The sequence below is a fragment of the Heterodontus francisci genome, chromosome 7 (assembly GCF_036365525.1).
Source record: "Heterodontus francisci isolate sHetFra1 chromosome 7, sHetFra1.hap1, whole genome shotgun sequence".
In the NCBI taxonomy this organism is placed as follows: domain Eukaryota; kingdom Metazoa; phylum Chordata; class Chondrichthyes; order Heterodontiformes; family Heterodontidae; genus Heterodontus; species Heterodontus francisci.
Window position 1 is genome coordinate 14078502 of NC_090377.1, and position 16678 is coordinate 14095179.

Consider the following 16678-nt stretch of genomic DNA (forward strand, 5'->3'; position numbering starts at 1 on the left):
CCTACAACAATACCACCAACCTTTCACCAAGTGTGAAACGGGACTGGGCACAGGACCATGGTCCCTGACTCCTGACCCTTTTTTAGCTGCTGAAGGAAATTAATCCAAAACTTTAATAACTAATCTTTCCACATTATGGAAAGAGAGGACTTTTATTTCCTAAGACAGACTTAATAGTGTGTGGGTTATGTTTTAGGTGAAAAAACCAGACTGTCTGGTCCAAAAACTGGATGGGGGAGGGGAGTTAGGTCAGCTCTAGCCCATTGGTTTTTACCATTATACATCTAAGAACATAGGAACAGGTGTGGACCATTCAGCCCCTCGAGCCTGTTCCACCATTGAATTAGATCATGGCTGATCTATCTTCTAACTCCATCTATCCACCTTTGCTCCATATCCCTTGACACCCTCACCCAACAAAGATCTCAGTCTTGAAAATTTTCAATTGAATCCCAGCCTCCACAGCCTTTTTGGGGAGAGAGTTCGACATTTCCACTACCCCTTTGTGTGAAGAAGTGCTTCCTAATTTCCATTTTAAATGGCCTAATTTTAAGTTTATTCCCTCTTGTTTGGGAGATAGTTTCTCCATATTGATGCTATTGAACTTCTTTCTCATTTTAAACACCTCGATTGTATTACCCCCTCAACCTTCTAAACTCAGGGGAAATACACGCCAAGTTGTTGCAACCTGGGCTCAATTTTAACTCTGTGTTTGTGAATGAGTTTTGTGTGAGTTAAAATCTCACGTAATTTAACTCTTTAACACCAAGTATAATTCTATGTGTGCAAGTTGTTGATAAGTATACCAGTGTTTAATAGATTACATTTCTCAAAGTATTAGAACAAAGAACAAAGAACAAAGAAAATTACAGCACAGGAACAGGCCCTTCGGCCCTCCAAGCCTGCACCGATCCAGATCCTCTATCTAAACATATCGCCTATTTTCTAAGGGTCTGTATCTCTCTGCTTCCTGCCCATTCATGTATCTGTCTAGATACATCTTAAAAGACGCTATCGTGCCCGCGTCTACCACCTCCGCTGGCAACGCGTTCCAGGCACCCACCACCCTCTGCATAAATAACTTTCCACGCATATCCCCCCCTAAACTTTTCCCCTCTCACTTTGAACTCGTGACCCCTAGTAATTGAATCCCCCACTCTGGGAAAAAGCTTCTTGCGATCCACCCTGTCTATACCTCTCATGATTTTGTACACCTCAATCAGGTCACCCCTCAACCTCCGTCTTTCTAATGAAAATAATCCTAATCTACTCAACCTCCCTTCATAGCTAGCGCCCTCCATACCAGGCAACATCCTGGTGAACCTCCTCTGCACCCTCTCCAAAGCATCCACATCCTTTTGGTAATGTGGCGACCAGAACTGCACGCAGTATTCCAAATGTGGCCGAACCAAAGTCCTATACAACTGTAACATGACCTGCCAACTCTTGTACTCAATACCCCGTCCGATGAAGGAAAGCATGCCGTATGCCTTCTTGACCATTCTATTGACCTGCGTTGCCACCTTCAGGGAACAATGGACTTGAACACCCAAATCTCTCTGTACATCAATTTTCCCCAGGACTTTTCCATTTACTGTATAGTTCACTCTTGAATTGGATCTTCCAAAATGCATCACCTCGCATTTGCCCTGATTGAACTCCATCTGCCATTTCTCTGCCCAACTCTCCAATCTATCTATATTCTGCTGTATTCTCTGACAGTCCCCTTCACTATCTGCTACTCCACCAATCTTAGTGTCGTCTGCAAACTTGCTAATCAGACCACCTATACTTTCCTCCAAATCATTTATGTATATCACAAACAACAGTGGTCCCAGCACGGATCCCTGTGGAACACCACTGGTCACACGTCTCCATTTTGAGAAACTCCCTTCCACTGCTACTCTCTGTCTCCTGTTGCCCAGCCAGCTAGTACACCCTGGACCCCATGCGACTTCACTTTCTCCATCAGCCTACCATGGGGAACCTTATCAAACGCCTTACTGAAGTCCATGTATATGACATGTACAGCCCTTCCCTCATCAATCAACTTTGTCACTTCCTCAAAGAATTCTATTAAGTTGGTAAGACATGACCTTCCCTGCACAAAACCATGTTGCCTATCACTGATAAGCCCATTTTCTTCCAAATGGGAATAGATCCTATCCCTCAGTATCTTCTCCAGCAGCTTCCCTACCACTGACGTCAGGCTCACCGGTCTATAATTACCTGGATTATCCCTGTTACCCTTCTTAAACAAGGGGACAACATTAGCAATTCTCCAGTCCTCCGGGACCTCACCCGTGTTTAAGGATGCTGCAAAGATATCTGTTAAGGCCCCAGCTATTTCCTCTCTCGCTTCCCTCAGTAACCTGGGATAGATCCCATCCGGACCTGGGGACTTGTCCACCTTAATGCCTTTTAGAATACCCAACACTTCCTCCCTCCTTATGCCGACTTGACCTATTAATTTCAGCTCCCTTCTCTACCCACCAATAACAAAGCAATACTGATAGTTCATTTCTTCACTTGTACTGCATTGCCAGAGATCAGTTGTATCTTAGCAGGAAAGTTTTGTGCTGTAAGCAAATTATCTTGATATGACCCTTTACTCAAAGTTATTTAATCTTTCTCCCCCACCCGCGACACAATTTTTCCTCTTCCTCTGCTGAAGGCACGGATTGCAGTGGGGCTTGGTTTTATTGCGTCAGCTGTTTCCAGAGACTTAAGCACAAAATCGAGGTTGACAGTCCTGTGTAGCACTGAGGGAGTGCTGCTGTGTTGGAGGCACCGTCTTTCGGATGACTTGTTAAACCGAGACCCCTGACTGCTCTAAAAGTTCCCATGGCTCTTGAAGTAGGGCAGGGAAGTCACCCTTGGTGTCCTGACCAATATTTAGCCTTCAGTCAACATCACTAAAAACACATTATCTGGTCATTATCACATTGCTGTCTGTGGGAGCTTGCTGTGTGCAAATTGACTGCAGTGCTTCATGGACTGACTGCACTTCAAAAGTACTTCATTGGCTGTAAAATTCCTTGAGACATCCTGCGGTTGTTAGGGTGCTGAATAAATATATTTCTTCCTCTTGATATGTCAGACAATTGGCTTCTTGAGACATGTAGCTGACACTGGCAAGCTGATCAATAGTGGTAAGTACATAGCCAAGGTTGAGTCTCTTCACCCAACATCCACAATCATAGGCATTCCAGCAAGGGGTCATTGAAAAAGAAAGACTTGCATTTATATAGCGCCTTTCACAATCACTGGGCATCCCAAAGTGCTTTTACAGCCAATGAAGTACTTTGTTGAAGTGTAGTTACTATGGTAATGTAAGAGACACGACTGCCAATTTGTGCACAGCAAGCTCCCACAAACAGCAATTTGATATTGATTAGAAAATCTGTTTATAATGATGTTGATTGAGGGTTAAATATTGGCCAGGACACTGGGGAGAACTCCCCTGCTGTTCTTTGAAATAATGCATGGGATTTTTTTTACATCCACCAAAAAGGGCAAATGGAGTCTCAGTTTAATATCTCATCCAATGTACAGCACCTCCAACAGTGCAGCACTCCCTCAATATTGAGCTGGAGTGTCAGCCTAGATTGTTGTATTTAAGGCCTGGAGTGGAACTTGAACACACAACCTTCTGACTCAGAGGAAAAAAGTGCTACCAACTGAGCCACAGATAGTAACTGAGGTAGGGACCCTGGCTGATTCTTCAGCTCAACTTGATGAGAACGCAGGAGGGGAGATGAGTCCAAATGCAACACCCCTACTGCTACTTTGGAGCAATCAACTAACTCAGCACAGAATGGAATTGAATCTGGGGCTTTTGGTCCAGATAACTTAATGCTACATCAACCAATGCCTTTTAACTAGATGGCCAGCAGGGCAAGTTGCTAAGGCAAGGTCATTCATCTGTTACAAGCCTTGCACTTAGCATTGCTACTGCTAAAGTCTGTTAAGTAGTCATCGAACATTCTGCTGTTGTTACACTCTCACATCTCAATCAGAGGGTTGTGGGTTCCAGTCCCATGCCAGAGACTTGAGCACAAAATCTGAGCTGGCATTTCAATTGCAGTACTGAATCAAATCATAGAATGGTTACAGCACAAAAGGAGGCCATTTGGCCCATCATACCTCTCCTGGCTCTCTGCAAGAGCCGTGCTGCACTGTTGGAGGTGCCATCTTTCAGATGAGACATTAAACCAACTCAGATGGTCTGCCCTCTGGGGTGGACGATTTAAAGAGGAGCAGGGAGTCCTCCTAGCATTCTGCCCAATATTTGTCTGTCAACCAACATTTAGTACAGATGAGCTGTCTACATTTCTCATCGCTGTTTGTGGCACAGTGTCTGATGGGTTCCCTACATTAAAACAGCGACCAAATTTTCAAAAGTAAGTCATTGGCTGTAAAGCGCTTCGGGTCATCCTCATGGTCGTGAAAGGTGCAAGTTTTATTTTTCTCATATTTCTGCTTGGAAAAGAGGGAGGTTCAAGGTGACCTAACAAAAATTCTCAAAATAATGAAGGGGATTGGTAAAATTGAACCAGGCATATAAGAGCTGATTCCCCATGTGTGAAGCTCCCCATGAGGAGAGACACTCACACAGGGCACTGGTTGGTGATCATGTGTAACAGCCTTTGATTTTACGCCCATTCATCCGAAGAGAAGCAAAATCAGGGACCACCAGCCCCAGAATTTTCCGAAAAGTGCTCCCCCTGAGTGCCACTCCTCGCTGGGAGTTCCATGACCGTGGACTCAGCTCTACAGTTCACACTGCTGAAGCCAAATATTAGGGGCCAACAGTGAGGGGATTAGGAGTCAGTAAAGGGTTCAGGAGAACTATTTTACACACAGGCTGTGGCTAGGGACGGCCACTGAATCGAACCATAGAACTATAGAATGGTTACAGCATGCAGGATGCCGTTCTGCCCATCGTGTCTGTACCGGCTCTCTGCAAGAGCAACTCACGTCGTTCCACTCCCCCTCCTTTTCCCTGTAGCCCTGCAATTTGTTTCTCTTCAGATAATTATCCCAATTCTCTTTTGAAGGCTTTGATTGAATCTGCCTCTACCACACTTTCAGGCAGTGTATTCCAGATCCTAACCACTCACCTATAAAAAAGGTCTTTCCTCATGTCGCCATTGCTTCCTTTAAATCAGTGTCCTCTGGTTCTCGATCCTTCTGCCAATGGGAACAATTTCTCCCTATCTACTCTATCCACACCCCTCGTGATTTTGAACACCTCTATCAAATCTTCTCTTCTCCAAGTAAACAGCCCCAGTTTCTCCAACCTAACCACATAACCGAAGTCCCTCATCCCTGGAACCATTCTCGTGCATCTTTTCTGCACCCTAATGCCATCACATCCTTCCTTAAATGTGTTCTCAGAATTGGACACAATACATCAGTTGAGACGGAACCAATGTTTTATACAGGGTTATTATAACTTCAGGCTGATTGTATAAATTGATTTAAAAGTCAACCAGGTGTGTGTCGGGGAGAGGAGGGCTTTGCGGTTATGGTGAGAAAGTGGATTTGATCTTAGAAAAAGGAGAAGGCTTGCTTGGCCTGCTGTCCTGTTCCTCAAATTCCCTAGAAAGTATCAAGGAGCAGATTACTACATGCATTGTACAATGTTTATTTTCTGTTATCATTGCCAAACACAAGTCCTATATCGAGACTGTAATTATCTGGTGTCTTTTGATGCTATGCTGATAGGGTTAGCTGAAGTGGGATGGGAGGAGGCTCATGTGGAGCATAAACATTGGCATGGACCAGTTGTACTGTAAATTCTATGTAATTTCTATGTATCTCAGGCTCCTATGTCTCTGTTGTTTTTAATATCCTTTCAATTGCGTCTGCATTAAACAAAGGTAACATATTTGACGTTATTTTGGAGTAAAAAGTTGTTCAAAAACTGTGAGCAGTTGGGTAGTATGATTGTTTGAGTGCTGGACTGAGAGACAGCAGGTGCTGGTTTCCTGGCATCGCTCAGTCAGATTTTTATCCACCTGACATGTGCAAAATGAAGATGTGAGGAGACAACAGGACCTTTCAGGGACTGTACGAACTACTGGACGTACCTGTCTGTTTGATATAAAAACATTGCTTGTTGTCTCACATTACCATCTGGTGATGACAAGATAAGTTTCCTAAAAAGTTATGGACAGCGTTGTTTATTTATAAAAGTTGCCAGATGTGTCTGTACTTTGCAGACGTCATATTTTGTTTCGAATACGCACAAATCACAACTGAACCATCTTAAAGAAGTAACTGGAAAGAATGAGGAAGCCAGTCATTTCCTGCTGTCTCTTTCTGACCTGGAGTTTGGACTCTGCCCAAGAGGGATGAGCTAAGGAACAGCCAATCTAGGGACAGCTGCCAATGACTTTAATTAGCTCAAGTTGGGTTCAGGGAGTGACCAAACAACAATAACTTGCATTTATATAACCCCTTTAATGCAGCAAAATTTCCCAAGGCAGTTTACAAGAGCATTGTCAAATTAATTTTGGTACTGCTGGTGATAATGGTTAGATGATCAAAAGCTTGGTCAAAGAGGTAAGTTTTAAGGAGTGTCTTAAAGGAGGAGAGAGAGGTGAAGAGGCGGAGAGGTTTAGGGAGGAAATTTCAGAGTTTAGGGCTCAGGCAGCTGAAAGCACGGCCACCAATGATGGAGCGATTAAAATCAGGGATGTGCAAAGAGTTGGGGAGGCATTTTGAAGGTGGGGTGAGACGTAGCAGAGCCACGAGGTTTAATGAAGAGAATGCTATAGTGTGGGGCCAAAATGGCAGAAGGCTGAGGTGGGAGCTACAAGTCCGTGGGTTCATAATCCCACTCGAAAGACTTGAGCACAAAACTACGCTGTCACTACAGTGCAGTACTGAGGGAGAGCTGAACTGTTGGCAGTGCTGCCTTTCAAATGAGACATTAAACCAAGGTCCCCCATGCCCTAGAAGGTGGACAACAAAGATCCCATGGCATTTTTCAAAGAAGAGCCGGGAATTTCTCTTCAGTGACCTGGCCAACATTTGTCTCTCAACCAACATCACTAAAACAGAATTTCTGGTCATAATGTATTTGCTGTGCATAAATTGGTGCTGGGTTTTCTACATTACAGCAGCACTACTTCAAAAAGTTGTCTGTCAAGCACTTTAGGAAACTGAGGTCATGGAAGGTGCTCTACAAATGCAAGTTCTTCCTTTGTGTGTGACTTCTGGTAAAGTGGAGACAGGAGGAAATGTACAAGAAGACATTTTAAGAGTGGAGGAAGATAGGGCTGAATGAAAATACAGAAGCCAAGTGAACAATGGAGGGATTTGTGCATGAGGGAAATGATTTTGAACTTGACGCATTAGGAAAGGAGAAGCATGATAGGTGAAATGGGGCTTTTTTTATTCTTTCATGGGAGGTGTATGTTGCTGGCTAGGCCAGCATTTGTTGCCCATCCCTAATTGCCCTTAAACTGAGTGGCTTGCTAGGCCATTTTAGAGGGCAGATAAGAGTCAACCACATTGCTGTGGGTCTTGAGTCACGTGTAGGTCAGACCAGGTAAGGACCTCTTTCCTTCCTTAAAGGACATTAGTGAACCAGATGGGTTTTTGTGACAATCGATGATAGTTTCATGGCACGATTACTGAGACTAGCTTTCAATTCCAGATGAGTTTTATTAATAAATTTAATTTCCACCTGCTGTCGCGATGGGATTTGAACCTGTGTACCTATAGCATTAGCCTGGGTCTCTGGATTACCAATCCAGTGACATTACCACTACACCACTGTCTCCCCCAGGTCAGGATGGAGGTGGCAGCCATTCTGGTTGAGTTGGAATTCATGAGCTAAGGAAGAACAAATTGGAGAGGTCAAGTCTGGAGGTGATGAATGTGGAGGAGGCTCTCAGCCACAGTGAGGATGAGGAAGGGAGGTAAGGAGGTCTGCAATATTTTAGAGGATGAAGCAGTTGGTCTTAATGATGGAGTAGATATAGGGGGGTTGTGGTTGAAGCTCAGCTTATTGTTGATTGAATATGACATGAAGGATGTGGGCTGAATCTGATTGAGTGTCGAAGTACTAAGATAGATTCAGGGATACAGTATGAGATTCTAGCAGGATGAATACCTGTGGTTTTTAAGATTGTAATTCAATCTTAATAGGCTCTGGTCATGTGTGTAAGCTCTTCATGTTGTGGTCTTGTATGACTTGCTTAGAACTACTCCATTTAATTGTTATTCCTAACATCCATCTTATATGTAATTTTAACGTACTCTTTTGATGGAGAGAGAAGGGATGGACAGAGAGATAGACTAAAAGGAAGAGGTCACAGGATTGATAATTTACATTCCTTATAGAAGTACATGACCAGACACTCTCTTGTATCTCAAAGATTGTAAAACAATGTAGAACAGCTTTCATTCAAAGACCTTAGTGACATATTTAAGAGGAAAAATTATTGTATTGTTGTGTGAGTGGCATGTGGCCATATCTGTGTGTGTCAGAATATGAGCTGAAGGCAGTAGGCCCCTTGGAGGTCCCTTTGGCATCTCATTTTCTGCTATTGGCTGCCTTTTGTGCATTCATGTCCCTTTAATACAGTGTTGAGTGCCACCAGTTCTATTCTGTAATTCACTCCCAAAGGCATTGATTCTTCCAGGGTACACATTTCCATGGGCACAGGCTACCCTCCCATACCTAGCCCAATGTCCATTATTCATGTCTAAGCCTAGTGTTGGCTCGCCATTCAATAGGAGGGGGTGTCACAGCTGAGCCTCACCCTGTCCTCTGTCAGCATCCATTCTTAGAACATTGGATAGTGTTGAGGAGGGAGAACCCTGCTGATTCTGCCTTCTGTAGCCCAAGAGAGATAGGGACCAATTGTAGTGTCCCTATGATTTTCCTTGCTAAGGTTAGCTATCAGCAAAGATCAGGGATTGGACCTGCAACCATTACACTAGCCAGTGTATTCACTCAATGAGCATTCTAACTGAGAACATAAGGACATATAGGCGTGAGTAGGCCATTCAGCCTTTGAGCCTGCTACACCATTCAATGTGATTATGGTTGATCATCTACCTCAACTCCACTTCCCTGCATGATCCCCATATTTCTGTTCCGGCCAAGTGAGGAGGGGGTCACAGTCACCCCTTTCGCCCTTCCTCTCATTTGACCACAATAGGGTTTATTTCTTTTAAAACTGTGGTTGTGCTTATTGCCTCCGTGAGTGTTTTACCTTTACTGTGATCATGAAAGAACCAATCTGACAGGTTTTCTTGAGTTTAAACAAGAAAGAAGTAAGTCTATTATACTTAACAATCTAACCCTGATTTTAAAATAATAAAATTAACGCTACACATTCATGCACAAATTCACATGGGAATCGCACACACACACACAAATAGATTACAGAGGGAAACATAGATTTGGTGGTTGGATTAGAGACCAGAATAAATGGAACTGGAATACACAGTCTGTGGAGTGGATGATCCGGTGATCTTCCTGCTGAAGCTGTATTCTTGAAGTCCTTGGCTGGTCAAAGTGCACTTTGTGGTTGGTCCGCTTTGCTCAGGGTTTTCTTGGAGGCAGATTTGTAGTTGGCTCTCTTCCACGATCTCTGGCTGTAGCAGTCTGTAGGCTTGGAGGGCCCACAGTCACAGACGGTTTTCAACTTGACGTTTTCGAGAGAGAGAGAAAGTGAAGCATGCAGCCTTCTGCTGCTGCACACACCGAGTCACTGCTTGTCTCTTTATCCAAGGAAAACAAAACCAGATTCCCCTGAGACGGACAGATGATCACATGGCTGCTTCAGGTTTACTGGAACCTTCTAACGAAATTGTAGGTTAGGAATTGGCTCCGCAGGCCCCGGGATGCCAATTTACACTTGGAGGGGGTTTGCTCTTTCAACGTCAATGTGTTAAGATTGCCTTGACTGCCATGCTAATGAAGCCATTTTAGGTAATTCAATCACTTAGAGCAAGCCATTGTCCTCAGTCCATGCGTTCAAACCTCTGGCTCCGGGTGGATCTTTTGAATATGAAACAGTATTTCAGATGCAAATTGCGGTGGCCATCTGGGCTGCTGTTTTTTTAAAAAAAGTTAACTACAAGATTTTTCTCCACTAAAAATCGAATGTAAGTTTCCAACCGATGAAATTAATAGTTCTCATTTGGCATATCGGGTTTTCTTGACAATATCCTTAATTCCCTTAGCACCTAAAAATCTATTGACCTCAGTGTCGAATATACTCAGTGACTGAGCATCCACAACTCTAGGGAGTAGAGAACTCCAAAGATTACAACCCTTTGAATGAAGAAATTTCTCTCCAGCTCAGTCCTAAATGATTGACTCCTTATTCTGAGACTGTGACTCCATGTTCTAGATTCCCCGGCCAGGGGAAATATTCTTTCAGCATCTCCCCTATCAACTCCCATAAGAATTTTATATGTTTCAATGAGATCACCTTTTATTCTTTTAAATTCTAGGGAATATAGGCCCAGTCTATCAATCTCTCCCTACAGGCGATCCTCTCATCTCAGGAATCAGTTTAGGGAACCTTCATTGAACTCCTTTTAAGGGAAGTATATCCTTCCTTAGGTAAGAAGACAAAAATTTTGTAATAACGCTTTAAAATGTTGTTATGTGAACAGTGTCATTGTCACAAACCCAGCAATAGGTACTACATTTCCTGCTCAGTGTTATTTTAATATTAATGATAATGTTGATATTAATAATATTATATTGATAATATTAACGTTACCATCAGCATTAAATAAGAAAATAACTCACAGGAACAAAGAGCATTTCATGTCCTCCGGACGTCCCAAAGCACTTTACAGTCAATTAATTACTTGCCTGCTCTTTAGCATCATTTTCTGGTGCTCCAGGTGCATTGCTCATAACATGCTAGAATATGAATGCAAGCCAACAAGAGGCTGCTGGTTGCTTGTTGTCTGCCAGGTTGATTTTTCTGGTGGGAGTGGGGGTGGGGCTGAGGGGTTGCATGCTTCACTTTCTCTCTCATGGGGTGGGGGAGGATGGAAGTGATTAGTTATGGAGCACAGAACAGGGGTGTGGGATAAAGGAGCTCACTACTTCACCATCCCTTCTACAAAAAACCCAACTTTCCTTCTAGGTTGGAGTTGTGTTTCAGCAGCTTTTCCCATTAAGGCTACAAAGTCTAATTCATGGAAGTCAGCAATCTAAGGTCAGTCAGAGTTCAATTGTTGCATGGTGAGGGCAGTTTGGAAATTGCTGGTACTTTCTGGCTCTAGGAATTAGGGGGAAAGAAACTACCTGAAATGACGATTGTTCTTCCTATCATTTTCAATAGATTTAACACTTTGAAGTATGATGGTGCTGGTTATATTGCATATAAGGGATTGGAGAATATGATAGACATTAATGAGAGATATATGAAGGAATAATGAAGTGAGTGGTTGGGTCAAATTTCCCAGGAACCAATCAGGATACATGGTGAGTGATAAATTATTTTTATTGGCTTAAATTTCAATCAGGAATGTGTGACAAGAGTTTTTCTGCTCAAGACACAGCTAAAATGTGAGGTGTACTATACACAAGGCAGGAATTTATATAGGAGATAGCCAGTAGCTCGTTACAAGACTGCAATCCAAACAGACAGTCCTGATGCAATGCTTGAGTGCTTTACGAATGTTAGCAGGAAGATTGAATTACAGCTTTTTGCTAAGTGTCAGCTATTTGGTATTTGTGCATCACATTTAGACACTGGGCAGGTTAATAACTAAGTGTTTGGCACAGTGAGTGTGCGGCAGAGACCGAGCTGGGATACCAGTGAAAGCATAATAAAATGGACGTGCAACCAAGGGTTTACACATCACATGACTGGTAATATAGTACACCTGGGAGTGAGTTTCAGGCTAATCAAGGGGTTCAGATGGTTTATATATAGAATAATGGATACCTGGGGGTAAGTTACAGGCTGGAATCTAATCGAGTGGTTTGGGTGGTTTATATATATATCGAATAATGGATACCCGGGAGTGAGTTACGGGCTGGAATCTAATGGGAAGGTTCAGGTGGTTTATGTATGGCATGTGATGGCTGATATATGCTGGTTTTGTCAGCGACGCACATGTCCCATGAATGAATAAAACATAATATATAGAATAATGAATATGTGGAAGCAAAATAACCATTTAGGGAGAAAAAAATCATATAGACATGTAGTCAATGGGAAAGAAAAATATCAGGGACCCTTGAAGAACACAAAATATTGTGTGGTTTTGTTAATTTTTGGTGCGTTCTTTTGCTGGCCACAGATATCATTCACAGAATCACAGAATAATACAGTGCAGAAGAGGCCCTTTGGCCCATCCAGTCTGCACCGATGCATTAAAGACACCTGACCTGTCTACCTAATCCCATTTGCCAGCACTTGGCCCATAGCCTTGAATGTTATGACGTGCCAAGTGCTCATCCAGGTACTTTTTAAAGGATGTGAGGCAACCCACCTCTACCACCCTCCCAGGCAGGGCATTCCAGACCGTCACCACCCTCTGGGTAAAAATGTTCTTCCTCAAATCCCCCTTAAACCTCACGCCCCTCACCTTAAACTTGTGACCCCTTGTAACTGACCCTTCAACTAAGGGGAACAGCTGCTCCCGATCCACCCTGTCCATGCCCCTCATAATCTTGTACACCTCGATCAGGTCACCCCTCAGTCTTCTCTGCTCCAGTGAAAACAACCCAAGCCTATCCAACCTCTCTTCATAGCTTAAATGTTCCATCCCAGGCAACATCCTGATGAATCGCCTCTGCACCCCCTCCAATGCAATCACATCCTTCCTATAATGTGCCGACCAGAATTGCACACAGTACTCCAGCTGTGGCCTTACCAAAGATCTGTACAATTCCAATATGGCCTCCCTGCCTTTGTAATCTATGCCTCGATTGATAAAGGCAAGTGTCCCATATGCCTTTTTCACCACCCTATGAACCTGCCCTTCTGCCTTCAGAGATCTATGACAAACACGCCAAGGTCCCTTTGTTCCTCGGAACTTCCCAGTGTCAGGCCATTCATTGAATACTTCTGTGTCACATTCCTCCTTCCAAAGTGTATCACCTCACACTTTTCAGCGTTAAATTCCATCTGCCACTTTCCTGCCCATTTGACCATCCCGTCTATATCTTCCTGTAACCTAAGACACTCTGCCTCACTGTTAACCACTCGGACAATCTTTGTGTCATCCGCAAACTTACTGATCCTACCCCCCACATAGTCATCTATGTCATTTATATAAATGACAAACAATAGGGGACCCAGCACAGATCCCTGTGGTACGCCACTGGACACTGGCTTCCAGTCACTAAAACAACCGTCTGTCATCACTCTCTGTCTCCTACAGCTAAGCCAATTTTGAATCCACCTTATCAAGTTACCTTGTATCTCATGTGCATTTGCTTTCTTGATAAGTCTCCCATGTGGGACCTTGTCAAAGGCTTTGCTGAAATCCATCTAAACTACATCAACTGCACTACCCTCATCTACACACCTGGTCACATGCTCAAAAAATTCAATCAAATTTGTGAGGCATGACTCCCTCTGACAAAGCCATGCTGACTATTCCTAATCAAATTTTGCCTCTCCAAGTGGAGATAGATTCTCTCCTTCAGAATTTTCTCCAATAGTTTCCCTACCACTGATGTGAGACTCACTGGTCTGTAGTTCCATGGCTTACCTCTACAACCTTTCTTAAATAGTGGGACCACATTAGCTGTTCTCCAGTCCTCTGACACCTCCCCCGTGGCCAGAGAGGAATTAAAAATTAGGGTCAGAGCACCTGCAATCTCCACCCTCGCCTCCCACAGCATTCTGGGACACAAATCGTCCGGACCTGGAGATTTGTCCACTTTTAAGCCTTCCAAAACCTCCAATACCTTGTCACTCCCTATGACATAAAAACAAGAAATGCTGGAACCACTCAGCAGGTCTGGCGGCATCTGTGGAAAGAGAAGCAGAGTTAACGTTTCAGGTCAGTGACCCTTCTTCGGAACTCCCTATGACAATTTGCTCAAGAACCTCACACTCTCTCTCTCTACTTTCCATATCTACATCCTCTTTCTCTTGGGTGAAGACAGATGTGAAGTATTCGTTCAACACCCTTCCAATGTCCTCTGGCTCCACCCACAAATTTCCCCCTTGGTCCCTAATGGGTCCTACTCTTTCCATAGTTATCCTCTTCCCATTGATATACTTATAGAATATCTTGGGATTTTCCTTACTTTTACCAGCCAGAGCTTTCTCATATCCCCTCTTTGCTCTCCTAATTGCTTTCTTAAGCTCCATCCTACACTTTCTATACTCCACTATTGCTTCTGTTGATTTGCTCTTTGATCATTGATGTAGACAATGTTCACATTGAAAGATTAACAATCACAGAGCAACTACTTCAGGATTATCGAGTTATGAAATAACTCACGGCAGCATATAGTATAAAATGTTCTGTGGGTGCAACAGCAGTAGCTGCCTGACACAAGGACACAGTGAAATAAGGCATGATCAATTTCTTTGTTATCAGTTTGTGATACAAATGTTGGATGAGTGAGTACGAGTGATAGAACATAAACCGTATCAAGATTTTTCAATGCTACTTGCAGACCTGTTCTGTTGCTGCTTCTCACTCTTGATCATCTCTTTATTTATGAGAATCCAATAAATTTGAGTGTCCTGACCAATATACATTCCTCAGCCACTATCACTATAATAGATTATCCGGTCAGCATCACATTGCTGTTTGTGGGAGCTTGCTGTGCGCAAATTGGCAGCTGTGTTTTCTACATTACCATAGTGACTACACTTAAAAAAAAGGGCTTCATTGGTTGTAAAGTGCTTTGGGATATCCCGAGGACATAATAGGTGCTATATAAATGCAAATTCTTTCTTCTCTATTTTTAGAACCCAATGATTTTGAGGTGTTCCGCATTTGGCATAGTAAATATTAAAAATAATTTAGTATACGGTTGGGGATTCCGGTAGCAATATTTTAAACAGTATTGTTGATAATCCATTCTGGCTTGCATTACAGATGGGGTGAATCGTGGCAGGTCCCATTATTGTGTGTGAGAGAGACAGAGGACATGAATGTGTGATAAAAGCTTGCATTCCGGGTATAATCAATGATTGAATCACTATCTAATATTGGTTCCAATTAATCTTTTAGTTTGCTGGGATTAGGGGGTAAGGAGATGATTAGAGCACAAGGCGTCGACCTCTTCATTATTTTGGAGCAAAAGATACTGAACTGCTCATTACAGCAGTTTTTTTACTCGCAGGTGCTGAAAACACTGCTGGCTGCAGACTTCCAATCCAGCAAGTCTGATAGGGACCAGAGTCAATCCATCTCCTAATGGGCATCAATGCACGACACAGAAGTGCCTCCAAGTTGACACTAATCAACAATAAAGTGAGATCCCACAGGTTGGCTAGTGTGACAAGGGATGATGTAGATAGGAGGTCCCAGAGCAGTGCTAAATGTCTAAGTGACATTGCAAGATTGGAACCCAATGTCACTTTGTCTCCATCAAAGTGAACATTGTCATGCTAGGCCCCCACCTGCCAAGAATGAGGCACATTAATTTTGCCATGAACATTGATTTTAAACTGTTACTGGACTGAAGAAAGGACTTGTTAAACAGATCAGCCAGGGCTGGAAAAGACATTTGCATATAAACAGACAGTGATTGGATGGACAAAGGACCATTCCTTGACACATTCAACCCACAATGGACGTTGATCACCAGGTATTGTGTGTAAGAGGAGCATTCCAGAGACTGCTAAGGCGATACAATCCGAGACCTGGTCAGACCAGTTAGTCACATGAGTAAGCTGCTTGGCAACCTGGGTTTTTCTGAATTGTACAAACTGTTTGAACTCAGAGTGCCTGTTTTCTCCTGGACTGAGAAGATCTCTCTCCTGTCTGCTCCCATCTCTTTCTCACAAGCCTGTGAATCCACTGAAAACACATGAATCCCAAGAGAGAAAAGTCTCCAACAGTGAACAAGGTTTAAGAAGATTACTGGGCCCCAATGAAAAGCAAGATCTACCTACAATCAAGGACTCTACAGAGAGCTTGAAGAACCGTAACAAAACTCTTCAGATATTGCCTCAAATTTTTCCACTTTATTTTTCTTCTGCTTATTTCTGTCTCTATTTGCACGTGTGTATTGCGTATGCATGCTAACGTGGGTGTGTCGTGTATCTGTAGGCACTAACTGAATTAGAGTTCAAGTTTAATAAATTTCAACTTTTCTTCTTTAGACCTATGAAAGCCTGTTTGTGCTGCTTTCTTTGCCTTAGAATTGGAAAGTGGTGAGCAAGGATTCACCAAGGGGGAGCTAAAAACACAATGTGTTTAAAATTAAACCCTGTTACAGTAAGACCAGGTGAAGGCTGAGAGGGACCCCTAGACACCTTTCTCGCCTGGCCGTAACAACATCTTTTACAGATGAGTGATTAAGGCCCTGAGCATTCAACAACTAAGTACGACTCATTTGATAAATGAAGAGCAGACAACAAATTGCATTTATATAGTGCCTTTATCATGGTAAAACGTCCCATGGCCTTTCACAGGAGCATTATATATAATTTTACAGTGACCCACATAAGGAGATATTAGGACAGGTGACCAAATGCTTGCT

At 43.1% G+C, this 16678-nt stretch overlaps 1 protein-coding gene across 1 annotated transcript in view; it reads left to right on the forward strand.

Moving 5' to 3' along the window:
* wnt6b (wingless-type MMTV integration site family, member 6b) overlaps positions 1–16678 on the forward strand; it is an 80334-nt gene that overhangs the window by 2069 nt on the left and 61587 nt on the right. The gene's annotated exons all lie outside the window — the stretch shown is intronic.